The 18,234-nt window shown below is 39.4% G+C and overlaps 1 protein-coding gene and 1 pseudogene across 1 annotated transcript in view; one reads left to right on the top strand and one right to left on the bottom strand.

Moving 5' to 3' along the window:
* DISC1 (DISC1 scaffold protein) overlaps window positions 1–18,234 on the bottom strand; it is a 445,546-nt gene that overhangs the window by 128,947 nt on the left and 298,365 nt on the right. The window lies entirely within an intron of this gene.
* Window positions 8,061–9,141, top strand: LOC118845278 (annotated as a pseudogene).

Here is an 18,234-nt window from a genome sequence, read left to right on the forward strand (position 1 = left end):
AGTCCTTTTCGAAAACAAAGGACAAATGCAACTTGTAAGGATCAAATGAAATAATATATCTAGAGAGCGCTTTACATGCTTTAAAATACCGAGGAAATATTAGCTATTATCATTACTAGTAATATAAATAACAAAGTGAGAGTCTCTACCCAAAGGATAAAGATGAAAAGACATTTCATGTAACTGCTGGAGATCCAATCTGACTTGTTGAAACAATGGACAAAGGTAAAAGCATTCACTCTATCCATTACAACATTTCTTAGAGAGGAGGGAGGGGATAAGAAATTGCCTCAGCTGACAAATACTTGATATCTTTGCCAGTTAGACAGAGGAAAACCATATAAACTCATTTGCAAAATATTACAGAGTAAGATTATGGAAGATTGTAATAAATACTGCTTGACACAACAACAAGGAAGGGAAGAGGGTTAAAGAGAAAGGAGAGAGGGGAGGGAAAAGAGAAGGTCTGGTGGAAGAAAGCAGAGGGAGATGGAGGGAGAGGGAGAGAGAGAGAGAGAGAGAGAGAGAGAGAGAGAGAGAGAGGGAGAGAGAGAGAGAGATGAAAATAAGGGAGAGAGAGTAAGAAGGGGGTCACAAGAGGGGTAAGAGAAGGAAAAGGAGGCAAGGGGGAAAGGGAAAGAAGGAAGGTGAGGGAGAGGGAGATAGAGAATCAATCCTGGGAAAACCTGAGTAATTCTTTTCTCCAACGTCAAAACACAAAGTATCAGGTAAGAAAAGACACTAGAGTCACAAGGTTTTACAGGAAAATGTCACTTGGAGTAAAAAAGAGAAAAAGCCATCTCATTTCTCCACTAAAACATGAATTCCCAAGTACTTTTCTACCAGCAATTTGCAGATAATTTAAAAATGTGCAAAGAAGGAAAAAGTAACTCTTATCAGCTGTGAACATGACGTTACAAAACAGCTGAATTTCAGCTTTATCAAAACATTGGCCAGGGAACATAACATTTGGTTTTCCCCAGAACTAGGAAATGATGTGTAGAATGTGACACACCAACAGCTTGCTGCTGGGAGAAACAGCAAAAACTCGCCAAAAGACACTCATGAAAGAGTCAAGGGTCCCACAGCCAGGCATACTTCTGACTTTGAAATTTTGTAAAGAGGTGTGATGGATTCAAGTAAAGAAATTTGCATTCATTTAGTCCCTATTGTATGCAAAGTAATCTATTCATTAAGTCCCTACTATATGCAAAGTAAAGTATATTCACTAAGTTCCTACTGTATGCAAAGTAAAGAAATGTATATTCAATAAGCCTCTACTGTATGTAGTGTTAGGTGCTGGGGAATACAAAGTTGCGATAAGACAATTCCCATGGCCTCATGGTGCTTAAATAGTATAATTTAAAATAAAACAAGATAAAGGAGGAAATATTGGAAAGAGTACTGGATTTAGAATGGGGGTGAGGTTCTGGGATCAAATTTGTTTTAATCAGACATTATCTGTGTGGTCTTGGGCCAGAATTTCATCTTTCTGGGGCTTTGTTTCATCATTTGTAAAACATGGGGTTTGGACTGAAGGCTCTCTAAAGGTCCCGTCTAGTTCAAAATTTAGGAATTATAGCAACATTGTTATTGCTTCCTTATTCATGCAATAAAATGCTGGAAAATTATGGCTGGAAAACACTTACTATGTGCCAGGCACTGTGCTAAATACTTTGCAGTTATTACCTGATTTGATCTTCACAACAATCCTGGGAAGGAGATATATAGTATTTTGCCTATTTTACAGATGGGGAAACTGGGGGAAAGAGAAATTAAGGATCACTTAAGTATCTGAGGTCAGGTTTGAACTCAAGTCTCCTTGTCTTCAGGCCCCACTTTCTATTCACCTCACCACTTAGTTGCTCCCTGAAAAGGAAACATAGGAAATGGGAGGAGAGGTTTTAATAGACTAACTTCGTTTTTTTTATATGGTTACTAGGACAGTAGATCAGGAGACTGTCATAGAGATGGACAGAGTTTGTAAGGCACTTGACTAAGTCTCTCATGACATCCTACTGGACAAGATAGTGGGATGTGGGCTACAAAGTAATATAGTTAGGTGGCTTCGGGAACTAGTTGAGTATTAATAAATGGAATGTTGTGTTTGTCCTTCATTGTTGAAGAGGACCATGGCATCAGGAAAATGATGACATGACGTGCAGCTGACTTTGATTTGAGTGAGGGAGAGCTGTGCAAGGTTACCAGCCTCACTTTCTCCTCCAGAGCCATCTGGGTCCAGTGGCCAGATATTCATCAGGAAGACTGGAGATGGCCCAGGATGCTTAGGGAGACCCTGGCCCTTTTAGACTGAGGCCTTTTCAGAGTCTCACTTTGAGTGAGGTAATGCCCATTCAGTGAATAGGCCTCTTTAAGGAGTTAATCAAGGGATGGCCCCTTTAATCAAAACTCCAAAAAAAAAATCAAACTGGGAGGGGAAAACCCTCAGAGTTTCTGGCCAAAAGAGAAACAGTTACTATTTAGTATTTACATTCACCCTGTACAAGGAGGACAGGGACCTGTTGTCCAATCTATGAGCCACAGAGTGAATTGGGTTTAAGGCTTGGTTTTTGAGAGAGAAATATAGCCAGTAAACCCAGGAGTTAAGGAGGAAGCCTTCAGCCATGGAAATGTATCTTCGTTTGGGCAGAGTACAGAGGGAAAGAGAGGGAGAGGGAGAGGGGGAGTGGGAGGGGGGAGTGGGGGAAGGGAAGGCTATTCACAGGTTGTTTGCCTTTCATTCTCAAAGAGGACAATGACATCAGGGAAATGATGACATGACTTTGATTTGAGTGAGGAAGGGCTTTGCCAGGTCACCAGTCTCACTTTCTCCTCCAGAGCCATCTGGGTCCAGTGGCCAGATATTCACCAGGACAACTAGAGATGGCCCAGGATGCATTGGGAGACCCTGGCCCTTCAAATGGAATGACAGCATCCTGAGGGAAGTTTCTAGCAGAGTGTCCTAGAGATTTACTCTGTGTCCCACTCTGTTCAACAATTTTATCTGTGACTTGGATAAAGGGAGGTATGGAAAGCATACTGCTCAATTGCAGATGACAGATTACAGATATAACTGAGGTGTTACACGAAAGGGTTAAGATCAGAAAAAAAAAACCCATTTCTTAAAAAAAAACACACATTTCGGGGTAGCTAAGTGGTGCAGTGAGTAGAGCACTGGCCCTGGAGTCAGGAGGGCCTGAGTTCAAATCCAGCCTCAGACATTTGACACATTTACTAGCTGTGTGACATTGGGTAAGTCACTTAATCCCAATCGCCCTGCCAAAAAACATAAAAAAAAACACATTTCACTGAGTTGGAACAATGCGTTAAATATTAGGGTGGAATTTACTTTAATAGCATTGTGGATCTGTATCTCATTGATGTGGGTTTGCCCTCTGATGCTGCAGATCCTGTGCAGTCTGTACCCTCCTGTCCTGTGTGCCTCCTGCCCTACAAAGAGATTCATCCAAAGTCTTAGAGGCCTTCTCCTAGTTCTCTCTTGACATGGCATAAATACCAATGAAGCACACAAACTGTCCATCTATTATCCATCAATCTTACTACATGACAAATCCCTCTATTCCTTTCCTGGTCACACATTTCCAATCACATATCCTTTATATTTCTTCCCTTGCATAATTTTCCTTTGTACCATATTGTAATGTATGAATGCTTACTGTGTACCTCCCTCCTGCTTTTTATTTGAATCACACCATAAATCCCTCAGAGACTGTGGAATTCCAAAATCCACAGAATTTTAACATTGTCAGAAGAATAATGATGTTGTGCCTTTGACTTCATAGATAAACTTTAATCATTAAAGGCTTGCTCACCTCCTTCTATTCAAGTTTAGACCCCACATCAACCCTTGGTGCTTGACTAGGCTGGCCTTTAGAAAGCAGACTGCTTGACAGTCAATGTGATGCTATTCTGCCATGATAAAATCTCCCATAGATCATTCTCTGCTGACACAATCTTCAAGAACCCAGATATGGGGGAAAGGAACACTGGTTTAGAGTTGGAAGACCTGGATTCAAATCCCAACCCAGGCACTTAATCATTGTGTGACCTCGGGAAAGTTAATCAATATCTCTAGGACCCTGCTTCATATGTAAATGAGGGAGTTACATTAAATGATCTCTAAGGTTCCTTCCAGTTCTAAATCTATGATTCCATAACTTGGGTTCTAATTCTAGTTCTGCCATTTTCTTCCTTCCTCTAGGGTTGTAATGGCAACCACAGTGGCATACCCAGGATGGTTGCTAGTCCAGGTCCTTTTATCTGCTTTACTAAGGAAAGATAGCTGTTACAGGGGTCAACAATCTTCTTTAATTAAACAGAAAAAATACAGAGAAGAGAAATAAAGACCAACAGACAGGGCTCCACTGTCTGAATCAAAGCTTTACATCCACCACAGAATCGAGAGAGCCTTTACCTCTGAGGAGTCAGGGACCTCTGAACATATGGCCACTCAGAGTCTCTATCACAGAATCACAACATCTTTCTCATGAGCGAGCCCCCAAAGCAAAAACTCACCTCTCAGAGTATATACTCTTTCAGCTAATAGGCTCAAAATCTAATTAGAAATTAACAAAGGGTATGCAAGCCTTCCTACAAGCAAGCAAGCTTCCCTTAATGGACTCCACATGAGGCCTATTGATGGGTGGGGCAGGTCTTATTCCCCATTAACCTTACAAGGGTGAGAATTGATAAGGACCTGCAATACAATGCCTGTCATGGCACAGTGACTTTTTTTTTTAGTAATTGTCAAAGAATGGGAGGGCAAGCAGATACAGTTCATCCCGCTCCTTGAAGAACAGGCTGCTTGATTCTCACTTGGGCCTTCATTAAGACCAAACATCAATGGCTCTTACATTGGACAAAGGGCTATCAGCCCCACAAGAGGCCTAAAGGATACCCATGGTTGTGATCCTTAGGGGTCATGCCTGAATATAGATGAAAAGGAATGCCTTATCTCTGCTTGCTGTCTGTGTCATGGAGTCACAGTATATTTGACTTAGAAAATATCTTAAATATCATCCAATCTAATTCCATCATTTTATAGATAAGAAATTCCTTTCACCTCTCTGTGCCCCAGTTTCCTTATCTATAAAATCAATGTTGAGTGAATATAAATATGAATATGAATGAATGACTCCAAACAAGACCTAGACCCTGGTCTACCAATCTAATTGATGATATATCCTTCCCACCCCCTCAAAGGTACTGAACATTTAACAGCAAAGAAAACAGGAGAGGTGGGCATCACCTTGGCATTAATGTAGCTGGTAAGCCTTATTCACTCCATGAAAAAAAATAAAAGCAATAATGCCACAGAGAATGTTCTTAATGCCAAGAAAGTTAAATCCCTCTGAGGCAAAAGTTTTGGATCAGGAATAATAATCATCTCCTGTTACCATATCCCTCATAATCAGATTCCTAATGAGTGAGATCAACCAGCATTGATCAATACTTCTGTGTATTTCAATCTGTGGACATGCTGTCAGTCAATTAAAGGTATTATCAACTTACAAATGGCTGTATTCCAACAGTTCATTGATGATAGATTGCTTGGAATTTGGCATACATTTTCCCATAGTAACAACATTATCCATGGTGGTTAGATTCCTAGGCTAGACCACAAAAGTCTATTTAACCTATAATGTACCAGCAATGAAATACTAATAGTTCTCTTTCAACCATAGCTCCCCGCTATTCATAACATTATTTCTACTGGAAAATGCATTCTTGGCTCCAAGTTGGAGCTAGGTGCCACAGTGGATAAAGTGCTGGGATTGGAGTCAGGAAGACATTGAGTTCAAATCTGGCCTCAGACACTGACTAGCTGTGTGACCCTAGGCAAGTCTCTCACCCTCTGTTTGCCTTTGCTTTTTCAACTATGAAATGGCATAATAGCACATACTTCCTAGGGTTGTTATGAGGGTCAAATGAGGTGGCATTTGTAAAGCACTCAGAACAGTATCGGTCACATAGTAGGTACTTAATAAATGCTTGTTTCCTTCCTTCTTACCATGTGTCAGCCAGATACTTTATGGTGCCAAAATATAGACAAATACTAAAAAAACACTGAAAGTGTCAGGCTGTAGAAAAAAAAATTCCATAGTTCTTCACTATTGTGATTATGGAACTGGCTGAGAGAGCTCTAAGTAAAATGGTGGAAATGCAAGAAAAATGAAGGAGGTGATTTCTCCTACCACAGTGACAACAATCCTCATATCTTACTTCGTGTCCTCTGGAAGCCTGCCCTGGCATGTGACATTACTATTCTGAGTGTCTTGTCACTTGAGTGCCCTATCCCAGCATTCACCAACCTACTCCCAAGACTGAGGGGATGGGATCAGGGTAGGGGTGGTAATAAGCTACCCTTCTGCTCTCATAACTGTCTTTTTTGACACAGTACCCCCACCTCAAGTCATTTTTTTTCTTCTTGCCCCAGGTGAAAATATTCCTAGTTACAACTTTCTGGCTAGTCACTAATATATTATGATTGAAATTCACCTCTAGTTCTTGCCTTTGGATACTGTGCTTTGAGTTATGACTATGTGAAAGCAAGGTATTAAAGAAAGTGAGAAAATACTGTATCATCTTCAATAACCTACTAAAAGTCCATTCTTTGGACATGGAGACAAGATAGCAGTGAAAAGTCATCAACTCACTTGAGTTCTCCCCCAAAACCCTTCCATATACCTTTAAATAATACCATAAAACAATTCCTGGAGCAACAGAACCCAAAGAACAATGGGGTGAAATGATTTTCTAGCCAGAGACAGCTTAGAAGTTCAGCAGGAAAAATCTGTCACACCTGGGTGAGAGTGGAGCACAGTTCAACACAGGCTGCACCAGTACAGACCCAGCCCCAGCAAATGAGCAGCAGGCCTTGTGAGCCACTGAATCAGCAGCAGCAGTTTGCTGCTTCTGTAGCTCTCAGCCCACAGACACTAAGGGGGTCAAACAAATGGTCAGAAGGAGATTACAGAGGTGTCTTTATGAACATTGATGGAGGACTCTTTTGCCTCACCCACACTCAGATCTGGGTTGAAGGCCTCGGTGACAACCCTAGGGCAAGGAGGAGCACTAGCATAACAGAGCTTGTGGCTACAATGGAGCAGGTACCCTCATCACAGTTCTAGGGCAGAAAAGAGTGCTTGTGGCCACTCACAGACAAGAGCACAGGGCAAGAGAGTAGTAAACACACCTTTCCTTAGTTCATATCATCTTGGAAGAACTAAAAACCTATAGATCCCTAGAAGTATGTCTGAAAACATCTGCACAAAAGGCTTGAAGTTTGGGGAAGTTTTCTTTCCACCCTGAAAGCAGAGCCCAACTTTAACAAAAAGTTAAAAGTCAAGAAATAGGCTGGGGAAATGAGGAAGCAACTGAAGATGATTCTGACCATAGACAGTAACTCTAGTGACAAGGAAGATCAAAACACACACTCAGAAGAAGACAACAAAGTCAAAGCTCCTACATCCAAAGCTTCCAGGATATTTCTGAACTGGTCTCAGGCCATGGAAGAACTCGAAAATGTTTGTGAAAATCAAGTAAGAAGAGCAGAGGAAAAATTGGAAAGAGAAATGAGAGTGATGCAAGAAAATCATGAAAAATGAGTCAACAGCTTGGTAAAGGGGACACGGACACACACACACACACACATTCATTAAGAAAATAATACCTTAAAAAACAGACTAGGCCAAATGGTAAAAGACATCCAAAAAGCCAATGAGGAGAAGAATGCCTTAAAAAGCAGAACTGGACAAATGGAAAAAGAGGCACAAAAACTCACCGAAGAAAAAGTAGAATTGAGCAATGGAAGCTAATGACTTTATGAGAAATTGAGAAACAATAAAACAAAACCAAAAGAATGAAAAAAATAGAAGACAATGTAAAATATCTTATTAGGAAAACAACTGACCTGGAAAATTGATGCAGGAGAGATAATTTTAAAATTATTGGACTAGGCACCACCCGCTACCCCCTGGCAGGCCACCCCAGCATCCCAAGCCCACAGCCTAGAGCCCTGAAGCATATCAGGGATGCTGATGGCAACACACAGGTTGGCTCAGGCCCTAGCTACTGTGTGTCTCAATGAGAGCCTGTCCTGGGTGAGTGGCAGGGCTGCCAGTGGCTGCAGCTCAGCTCCTCTGCAGCTTCTGGAGCAAGGGCCCCCTACAGTAGTTCATTTTCATCACTTTTGTTCCATCAAAGCTCAGTCATTATGTCAGCTTCAAATGGTGCTGATGAAAATTCCCACAACAAGGCTCAGCTGTCACCTTATCCAGGTTCAAAAGTCGAACCTAGTCCGGTTCCAATGAGAAAGTGCGCTGGCTTGTTAAGTGGCAGGAGTATAATCCCATGGAATATACTGCAGTCTCTGTCTTGGCTGGACCCATGTGGACAGATCCACAGATCAGTGAAAAAAAAAATTTCTCTGAAGTTTAATGAAGACGATAGACATGTTGAATGAAAGAACCAGAATGGCTTGTATGGGATTGAAAATGGACAACTTAGAAATCCAACAGGTGGGACAGGACTGATTGGCCAGGGACTTTTGGGACATTGGGGCCCAAACCATGCTGCAGATCCCATCATTACTAGATGGAAAAGGGACAGCAGTGGAAATAAAGTCATTCACCCTCATTCTGGGAAAAATATCTTACAATTTGTAGCAATCAAAAGGAAAGATTGTGGAGAATGGGCAATCCCAGGGGGGATGGTAGATCCAGGAGAGAAAATCAGTGCTACCTTAAAATGAGAGTTTGGTGAAGAAGCTATGAACTCCTTACAGAAATCCAATGCTGAGAAGCAAAAGATGGAGAAGCAGTTATATAAGCTCTTCAGCCAAGAACATTTAGTGGTTTATAATGGGTATGTGGATGATCCTTGAAACATTGATAACACATGGATGGAGGCCAAAGCTATGAACTTGATGAACATGATGAAACAGGTGAGACAATGGATAATCTGGCTCTGGAAGCAGGAAATGATGCTGGGAAAGTGAAGTGGGTGGACATCAGTGACAAGCTCAAGCTTTATGCCAGTCATTTCCAGTTCATCAAACTTGTGGCTGAGAAGCAAGAAGCTCACTGAAGTGAAGACTCAGACCGGGCCTGCCATGGATGATGGCTGAAGAATCTCCATGTATATTTCAGGTCTTCAAGTGAACAGTGGTGGAGGGCACAGAACGTGAATTAGAGAGGGCTGGTTACCTGTTTGGATTGTTGTTTTATTCATTTCTGAAATTGTATTTGAATTTTCTGCATCATGGGTATGATAGAAAATAGAGTGGAATGCTTAAAGAGAAGAAAATCTTTCTAGCTAGGAGAAGAGAAATATAAAAAGTAGTCTTCTGTACATGTTATATTTAGCCATGGCTTAAACCAAATTAAATTACTGATGCTTTTTGAAGACCTTCAGACCTAAATAAAGACATGACTGAATGAATGAAAAAAAATTACAGGACTAACTGAAAGCCATGATTTAAAAAAAGAGGCTAGATATGTTTCAAGAACTTATCCAGGAAACTGCCGTGATATCCTAGAACCAAGGGATAAAATAGAAATTGAAAGAATCTACCAATCACCTCCTGAAAGAGATCCCAAAATGAAAACTCTCAGGAATATTATAGCCAAATTCCAGAGCTCCCCACCTTAAGGAGAAAATACTGCAAGCAGCCAGAAAGAAACAATTCAAGTATTGTGGAGCCACAATCAGGATAACACAAGATATAGCAGCTTCTACATTAAAGCATCAGAGGGCTTGGAATATGATATTTCAGAGGGCAAAGGAGCTAGGATTACAAACAAGAATCACCTACCCAGCAAAACTGAATATAATTCTTCAAGGTGGGGGGGAAATGGATATCCAATGAAATAGAGGACTTTCAAGCATTCTTGATGAAAAGACCAGAACTGAATAAAAGATGTGACTTTCAAATACAAGACTCAAGAGAAGAATAAAAAGGGAAATGGAAAAGGGAAATTATAAGGAATTTAATAAGATTAAACTTTTTATATTCCTACATGGAAAGATGATACTTGTAACTTATAAGAACTTTCTCATTATTAGGGCAGTTAGGAGTATATATAGACAGAGGTCACAGGTATGAGTTGAATATGAAGACATAATATCTAAAAAAATAAAATTAAGAGGTGAGAGGGGGATGTACTGGGAGAAAAGGAAAGGAAGAGTTAGAATGGGGTAAATTATCTCACATAAAAGAGGCAAGAAAAAGCTTTTACAGTGAAGGGGAAGAGGGAGGAGGAGAGGAGAAGTGAGTGAACCTTACTCTCATCAGAATTGACTCAAAGAGGGAATAACATACACACTCAATTGGGTATAGAAATCTATCTTACCTTACAGGAAAGTAGGAGGGAAAGGGGTTGGTGGGTGTGATAGAAGGGAGGGCAGACTGGGGGAGAGAGTAGTCATAAGAAAAACACTTTTGAGCAGGGACAGGGGTGAAAGGAAAGAATAGAATATACAACATATGGAAGAGAAGATGAAAAGAAATACAGTTAGAAATAGTAACTGTGAAAAAAAATTTGAAGCAAGTTTCTCTGATAAAGTTTCTCATATATATAGAGATCTAAGCCAAATTTATATAAAAAAGAGCCATTCCCCAACTGATAAATGATCAAAAGATATGAACAGTTTTCAGATGAAGTAATCAAAGCTATCCATAGCCATATAAAAAAAAATCCTTTCACTATTGATTACACAAATGCAAATTAAAACAATTCTGAGGTACTACCTCATACCTATTAGATTGGATAATAGGACAGAAAAGGAAAATGACAAATGTTAGAGGAGATATGGGAAAAATGAGACATTAATGCACTGTTGGTGGAATTGTGAACTGGTTCAATGATTCTTTAGAACAATTTGGAACTACGCCCAAAGGGGTACAAAACCCTTTTGATCTAGCAATATTACTACTAGGTCTGTATCCCAAAAGAGATAAGAAACAAAAATGAAAAGAACTGATATATACTAAAAATATTGTGACAAAGAACTGGAAGTTGAGGGGATGCCCATAATTGGGGAATGGCTGAACAAATTGTAGTATTTGATTATGATGGAATACTATTGTGCTATAAGAAATGGTGAGCAGGATGCTCTCAGAAAAACCTGGAAATCCTTACATGAGCTGACACAGATGAAATGTACAGCATACAAAGTAACAGCAACATTGTAAGATGATCAGTTTTGTATGACAGCTATTCTCAGCAGCACAATGATCCAAAACAACTCTGAAGGACTTATAATGAAAAAATGCCCATCCCCAGAGAAAGAACTGATGGTGTCTGAATACAGATTGAAACATACTTTTTTTACTTTATTTTACTTGTGGTTTGAGTTTGGGGTTGGTTTTTTGGGGGAGTCTACGTTTCCTTTCACAACATAATTAATATGGAAATGTCCTGCATGACTACACATGTCTAACCTACATTGAATTGCTTGCTTTCTCAATGAGAAGGTGGGGATAGGGAGGAAGAGAGAGAATTTGGAACTCAAAGTTTTAAAAGTAAATGTTAAAAATTGTTTTTACATGTAACTGGGAAAGATAAAATACTAAGCAATTTTTTAAAAATTAAAAATAAGTTAAAAATAAAAGTCCCTTTCTCCCTCTCAACAAACAGATACTAAAGAGCACAAGATGCATGGACATTTAAAAATAGCCCAATGTAAATTGCACATACAGGAAACTTAAGTGAGAACAATTTTCTCTGCTTCACTCAAATTATGCACTAAATGCCTGGATTCATAAGACATAAATGAAGAAGAGGACATTTAAAATCTAATTTGCGAAATGCAGATCCTAAGGCACAGCAGTTAAAAATGCATTTATACATATAATTGCACCTACAAACACTTAGTGGCAGAATCTAGTGCCCGTTGGCTAATGCAATCCTTTGACTTGTCACAGACCCTCCCTCATGTAATCACATGAAGTCAGGTCTCCTTTCCTTTGACCTCCTCCTCTTTGTCCTCATTTTTCTATTCCTTTTCTTGATTCTTCAAATCTACCTTTCCTTTCTTTATTTCTTCCTTAATTTATTCTATGGGCAATTATTTAAAAGATCAGTGCATTTAGAACCAGTGTATTAGAAACCATCTTAGCAACCAGGTGATATCTATAGTGGATGGAGTGCTGGGATTGAAGTTATGGAGACCTCAGTTCAAATCCTATCACGGACATTTACTAGCTGTATGACTGGGCAAGTCATTTTTTTTTCAAATTCAATTTTATTTTTATTTTCAGTTCTGAATTTTCTCCCTCCTACCCCTTTCCCTCAACCATTGAGAAGGCCAGAAAAACTAAACCCATTATAAATATGGGCAAGGCATTTGGTTTCTTATTACCTCAGCTGTTGTTCAGTCATTTCAGTTGTGTCTGACTTTTCATGACCACATTTGAGGTTTTCTTGGCAAAGATACTGGAGTGGTTTGCCATATACTTCTCTATCTCATTTTATAGATGTGGAACCAAGGCAACTAGGGTCAATTGACTTACCCAGGGTCATACAGCTAGTTTCTGAGGCTGGATTTGAACTCAGGTCTTCCTGACTCCTTCAAGGCCTGGTGTTCTGTCCACTCTACCACCTAGCTGCCCCAGTTGCCTAAGTTACCTCATCTATAAAGTGTTGATAACAATAACACCTATCTTAAAGGGTTTCTGAGAGTATGAAATAAGATGATGTATATAAAATGATTTTCAAATCTTAACAATCCATATGGATGCCAGCTATTATTATTAGCCCAACCACTCCATTCTACAGATAAGGATAATAAAGTCAATAAAGGCCCAATAAACTGTCCAAGATGAATATAACAGAGCTGGGGTTGAAATTCAGTTTTTCTGACACTAAATTCAGTGTTTCCCCACACACACTATATTCCTCCTCTTTTGTCTCATTTTCTGCATGAGGCAAAATCATCTTCTAAATTGCAAGTCCCTGGAGTTAAGGCAAGAAACCTTTTTAAATATATAAGGAAAGAGATGCTGTCTAGGTATCTGGTACAGGCTTTTGAGAAGAGAGATTGAAGCCAGCTTCTAATTATGTGTTCTTGGCCTTTTTTGTGGGTCATAGTGACACCTTGGGCTGTCTGGTGAAGCCTATGGATATCTTCTCGGAATAATGTTTTTAATGCATAAAACAAAATACATAAGATTAGAAAGGAAATAAGGTATATTGAAACATAACTATCAAAAATATTTTAAAAAATAAGTTCATGGATCCGAAGTTTAGAAGCCCTGCTCTCATTCCAATACTAAGTATGCCCCTCAAGGAGGTTATTGATAAGAAGAAAGTCCCCATATGCACCAAAATATTTGTAACAGCACTTTTTGTGGTATAGCAAAGAACTGAAAATAACATAGATGCCCATTAGCGATGACTAAATAAATTGTGGCACATTAATGCAATGCAATATTACTGTTCTGTAAACAAAAATTAATATGACGAATGCAGAGAAGAATGGGAAGACTTAACATGAACTGATGCAGAGGGAAGTAAACAAGGCAAAGAAAACAACATACAAAGCGACTATGACAATACAAATAGAAAGAACTATAAAATAATTTTTAAAATGAATGTTGCAATATTACAAAGAAAAAGTATGACCCCAAAGAAGATATATGAGAAGATATTTCTCCCTCACTTCTTTGAAGAGCAGGGAAGTCAACGTGTGTAGAATATGTTGTGTATATTTTCAGATTTTTTTAATGTATTGATTAGTTTTGCTAATGATATATAAGATGGCCCTTGAGCTGAGTCTTGCACAGAAGTGCAGCATCCAAGAAGTTTCTTTCCTCCTCACTATGGTGAATTCTGCTGTCCTGGATGTTACTCCATCCTACCTCCTCTAGCAGTCATTTCAGTAAGGTTTCAGGGGTATGCCTCTATCTACTCCATGTGGAAACAGCATAGTATTGCTAAAAAAGACAGAGGACAAGGAGCTTTGGAGGCAGAGGAAAAGGGTTCATACCCTAACTGATGCTTTCTGACTGTGAGACTTCATCTCTCCTTTGGCCTTGATTTCCTCATCTGTAAAATAGAAGGATTAGACTAGGTGAAGACCTTTTTAGATCTTTTGATCTTGTTATCTTGCATCCAAGAGGATATTAGACATCTTCACTCCTTGGAATCACTGGCACCTGTCTAAGAAGCCTGGGTCAGAGTTTTCTGAAATTAATCAGAGGCCCAAACAGTGTCTTTATAATTTTAACTTAATATAACTTATCAATCAGGCTCCACCATTGCACAGGATTTTTTATTTAAAAACAGGATTTCGATTCCATTTTTCCTGTCCTTCCTGCTTAGGGTTACGTAATTTCAGTTACCTGAGTATGCCTCAGCTGCTGGCTACCTTAATATCTGTCTGTCCATCGCCCACACGTGCTATGTCACAGGGGGCAATGCTTCAGTGCTGTCAGGCTGGCTATCGTCCAGGACCTCGTCAGTTAAATACACATGAGTTTGATTTTGAAATAATCAGCTTGACTTTCATCTCCACATGCATATTTTCTCTCCTGTTGAGTCCAACAAAAGACAGAAGATAAAACCCTTTCATAACCAAACCACTGAGAGATTAGTCCTCCTGACATCTGCATGCAGAAAAATTCTGTTGAACCGACACTTCCTACTTTCTCCTTAATTTCTTGCTCTTTGTTTTAAGTATTTATATTATGTTAGGTCAGATACTATTGTGTTTTATAAGTTAATGTCCTACAGATTCAGGAAGAGTTTGGTTTGAAAGTATTGGCTTAAGATGATCCCAGAGAAACTATCTTTTCTAACAAGATCAGAAAATATGATTTTTTTCCAGCAAGTTATGTATAACCTGCTCAGCTGTATGATAAAAGGGGGATATGATGTTAATGGAAGACAGAACCTGTTAGACTGCAGATTAAAGTGTAATTTTCATCTCACATTACCTGTGCTTGAGGGATTGTAGTATCTTTCTTTCCGATACCCTTTTCTGTCAGCAGGCTCAGAGATAAGTATGCTGTTTCTTCTTATCATAGGGATACATTTTAGAGAATGTGAGCTGACTGGTGACCTTTTTGACCAAAAAAAAGATGAAATTTAATGCCTGTTTTGGATTATACTGATAGTAAAATAAAAAATCCCTGTTACTATTTCAGAGTCTCATTTTGCTTTTTAAAGGAAGTTGGTCTTCAGTAGCTTTGAAAGCTAATTATTTTGGAATTTTATCCATAGCTACATGTCATATTAGACTTATTTCCTCAACTTTCCTTAAAATAAGACGCAGTGCATTCCGGATTCTGGGTGGCCATAGGCCCTAGAAATTCATTTTGGTGGCAAGTTTTCAATGTAACCTTACCTCCAAACTAGAGAAGCATACTTCATTCTAGCTCATGAGCATTCATGTTTTACTACTGTGATTTTCAAAGGATGTGCCACAGCTGTGAATTTTGCTATGCATACTACAGAATTTTGGATTTTCTAGTATTGGAGACGAATGAAAATTTGTAGCTAACTTTGTTCTAACTTTTACTTCCCTGGTGTACACAGCATGATAAGCATAGTATTTAGAAAACAAATAAAACTTGCCTGTTACGTGCACAACACCAACCTCCAAATACACCAGACCTTGAATTCATAAAGAAAGCAATAAAAATAGCTGTTCTTCCTGAAGGCATGCTGAGCATGTGCAAGTCTCTCTACTTTCTTGTGGTGTTTCTGGCTTAAATGTTCAATGAACTATAAAGAATGCAAAGAATACGAGGAAAGAAAAGGGAGAATCACTGGCTTACTATAACTTGACATGGACAAAGCACTCACCAGTATTGCTAGGCTCAATCAATGGGAGAGAGCACACTGGCAGTCCTCAGGCTTCTCAGGCGTCACCATACCTTGCTCAATCCAATAAGCATTTATTAAGTGCCTTCTACACTGAGCTAGGAATTGGAAATACAAAATAAAAAACAGTTCCTACCTTCAAGGGATTTACATTCTACTAAAGCTCCACCTAGGGCTTATAATTAGTTGCTTATGACCAGTTCAGTTATTTCAATCTTGTCCAACTCTTAGCAACCCCATTTGGAGTTTTCTTGGCAAAGATACATGAGTGGTTTGCCATGTCCTTCTCCAGCTCATCTGATAGATGAGGACACTGAGGCAAACAGGATTAAGTGACCTACCCAGGGTCACACAGCTATTAAGGGTGGGAGGCTGCATTTGAACTCAGGTCTTCCTGACTCCAGGCCCTGTGCTCTATCCACTGCACTACCTAGCTGCCTTATGACCAGTGGAACAGTAAGAGGTTAGACAAAGCTTAGGAAAAGCTTCTGGCTACTAGGACTTCTACCTGTCCAAGAATATACTAGTCAAGTATACCCATCTTCTTTGAATATACTCTGGGTCTTCAATAACGGCTCTGCAATTTGCTGTTTTTCTTCTGTTCTTTCCTCAAAAACTTTTTTTTAAAAAAGTCTTCTGGCTCCTAAATTGTGTGGCTTTAAGATAATTTGTCAAATTGCTCCAGTGTAGCATAGCGCATAGACAGCTGGCCTTGGATCCAGGAAAACATGAGTTCAAATCACATACTAAATACATGGCCCTGGGCAAACGACTTCACCTGTCATGGCCCTAGTGAACTCGTAAGATTACCAGTTGCAAAGAAAGTGTTGACATGCATTTGGTAGGAACAATTTCCTCACCAAATCACAGGCCTAGTCACTACCTCTACTCTGTTCCAAGTTTCAAAGGCACAGATAACCACTAGTATGCTAAACCTGAATCTAAAACAGGGCCGGATGAGACCAAATAGACTCACCTGTATGGACTCACAAGCTTAGCCTCTGATACTATGCAACTTGATTTAGAAACTGACATTTAGTTCAGTTTCTCTACTTAGGGGTCAAACACACTCCCCAATGCTACCAGATCAGATTAAAATGTAACTGGAAAGTGTTTAACAAAATATCTAAAAATACACCATAGATAATGTTAATTTGTCGATTTTTCTAAGTCAATATGCAGCCAGCAGTGATTGTTTCTATTTCAATTTGATACCACTGATATACAGAAGAGAACTGTACGTGATATCTAACTGATTTGGGACTAAGATGATAACTGACTCGAGCATTTGCAAAGCTATCCACAATGGAGGGAGCTAGAGTTAATTCACCACTAATCATTCTTATGGAGAGAAGCCAAAGGGTAAAAACAAGACCACAGCTATAGTGGGGACAACCAGTTTTGCCTTAGGGTGCTGAAATTCAGAAGATACTCACACTCAAACTTATTATTGAATGAGGACACTGCTAGGTGGCCCGATTTCTCACCCAAGCTTCTGAACTCCAAGAGAGCTCTCATCCCTTTGGTGTTTACTCATGCTATTTTCCCCTTTCCCTCCCCCTCCCCCAAAAGCATTTGTCTTAAAGTTGATTTTAGGGACCATTTCCTATTGCTTATCCTGGGGCATGTTTTGTGTAGCTTGTCCTGTGAGAAAAAAATACCTACCCTGGAAATCATTTTAATTGTGTTTTACAAATGAAGTCAGAGATAATTACTCACACACACACATACACGCACACATATACATCTGTGTGTATTCAAACATATATATGTGTACATACATATATATGTACATATATTTAAACACAATTCCTCCTCCCTGTGCCTTCTTTCCATATGTCTCGACCCTAAATTTTAATGCTTTGTTAACCATTTGGAGACAGAACAGAGGTAGAGTGGAGGAAATACAACAAGTCCCCAAAGCAGGGAAAGAACTCACACAACCAATGGCTTACTTTATTAAGGTTATGCAGTCATTACCAGGCTCCTAGAAGAATGGGAGTCAGAGACTGTCAGCCCACGGCAACGTTCAAGTTGCCTTCCTGAACAAGGAACTACCCTTTGGATAGAAACATTATTCTAAAGGACAGAAAGCTTACATAGAAGAGTTTGCTTCTCTATCTATTCTGCTAGATCATTCACTGTTAAGGATCCCTGTGGTACAACGCTGTGCATTTGTGATACATTTATAAGCTGAACCCTCTTAAGTTTCCTGATTTCATTGACTGGTAAGGCTTTTAAGAGCCACCTTATTGCTGGCTAGAGGAGTTTTCCTCATGTGGATTAATTTCCTTTGTTTTCACAAGGTTGTTGGAAAAAAAAACATTCTCTCTTTCCAAGAAAAAAAAAGGAACCCACCCAACACTGCTCCCCAGTGGCTCCATTT

Source organism: Trichosurus vulpecula, chromosome 4, assembly GCF_011100635.1.
Source record: "Trichosurus vulpecula isolate mTriVul1 chromosome 4, mTriVul1.pri, whole genome shotgun sequence".
In the NCBI taxonomy this organism is placed as follows: Eukaryota; Metazoa; Chordata; class Mammalia; order Diprotodontia; family Phalangeridae; genus Trichosurus; species Trichosurus vulpecula.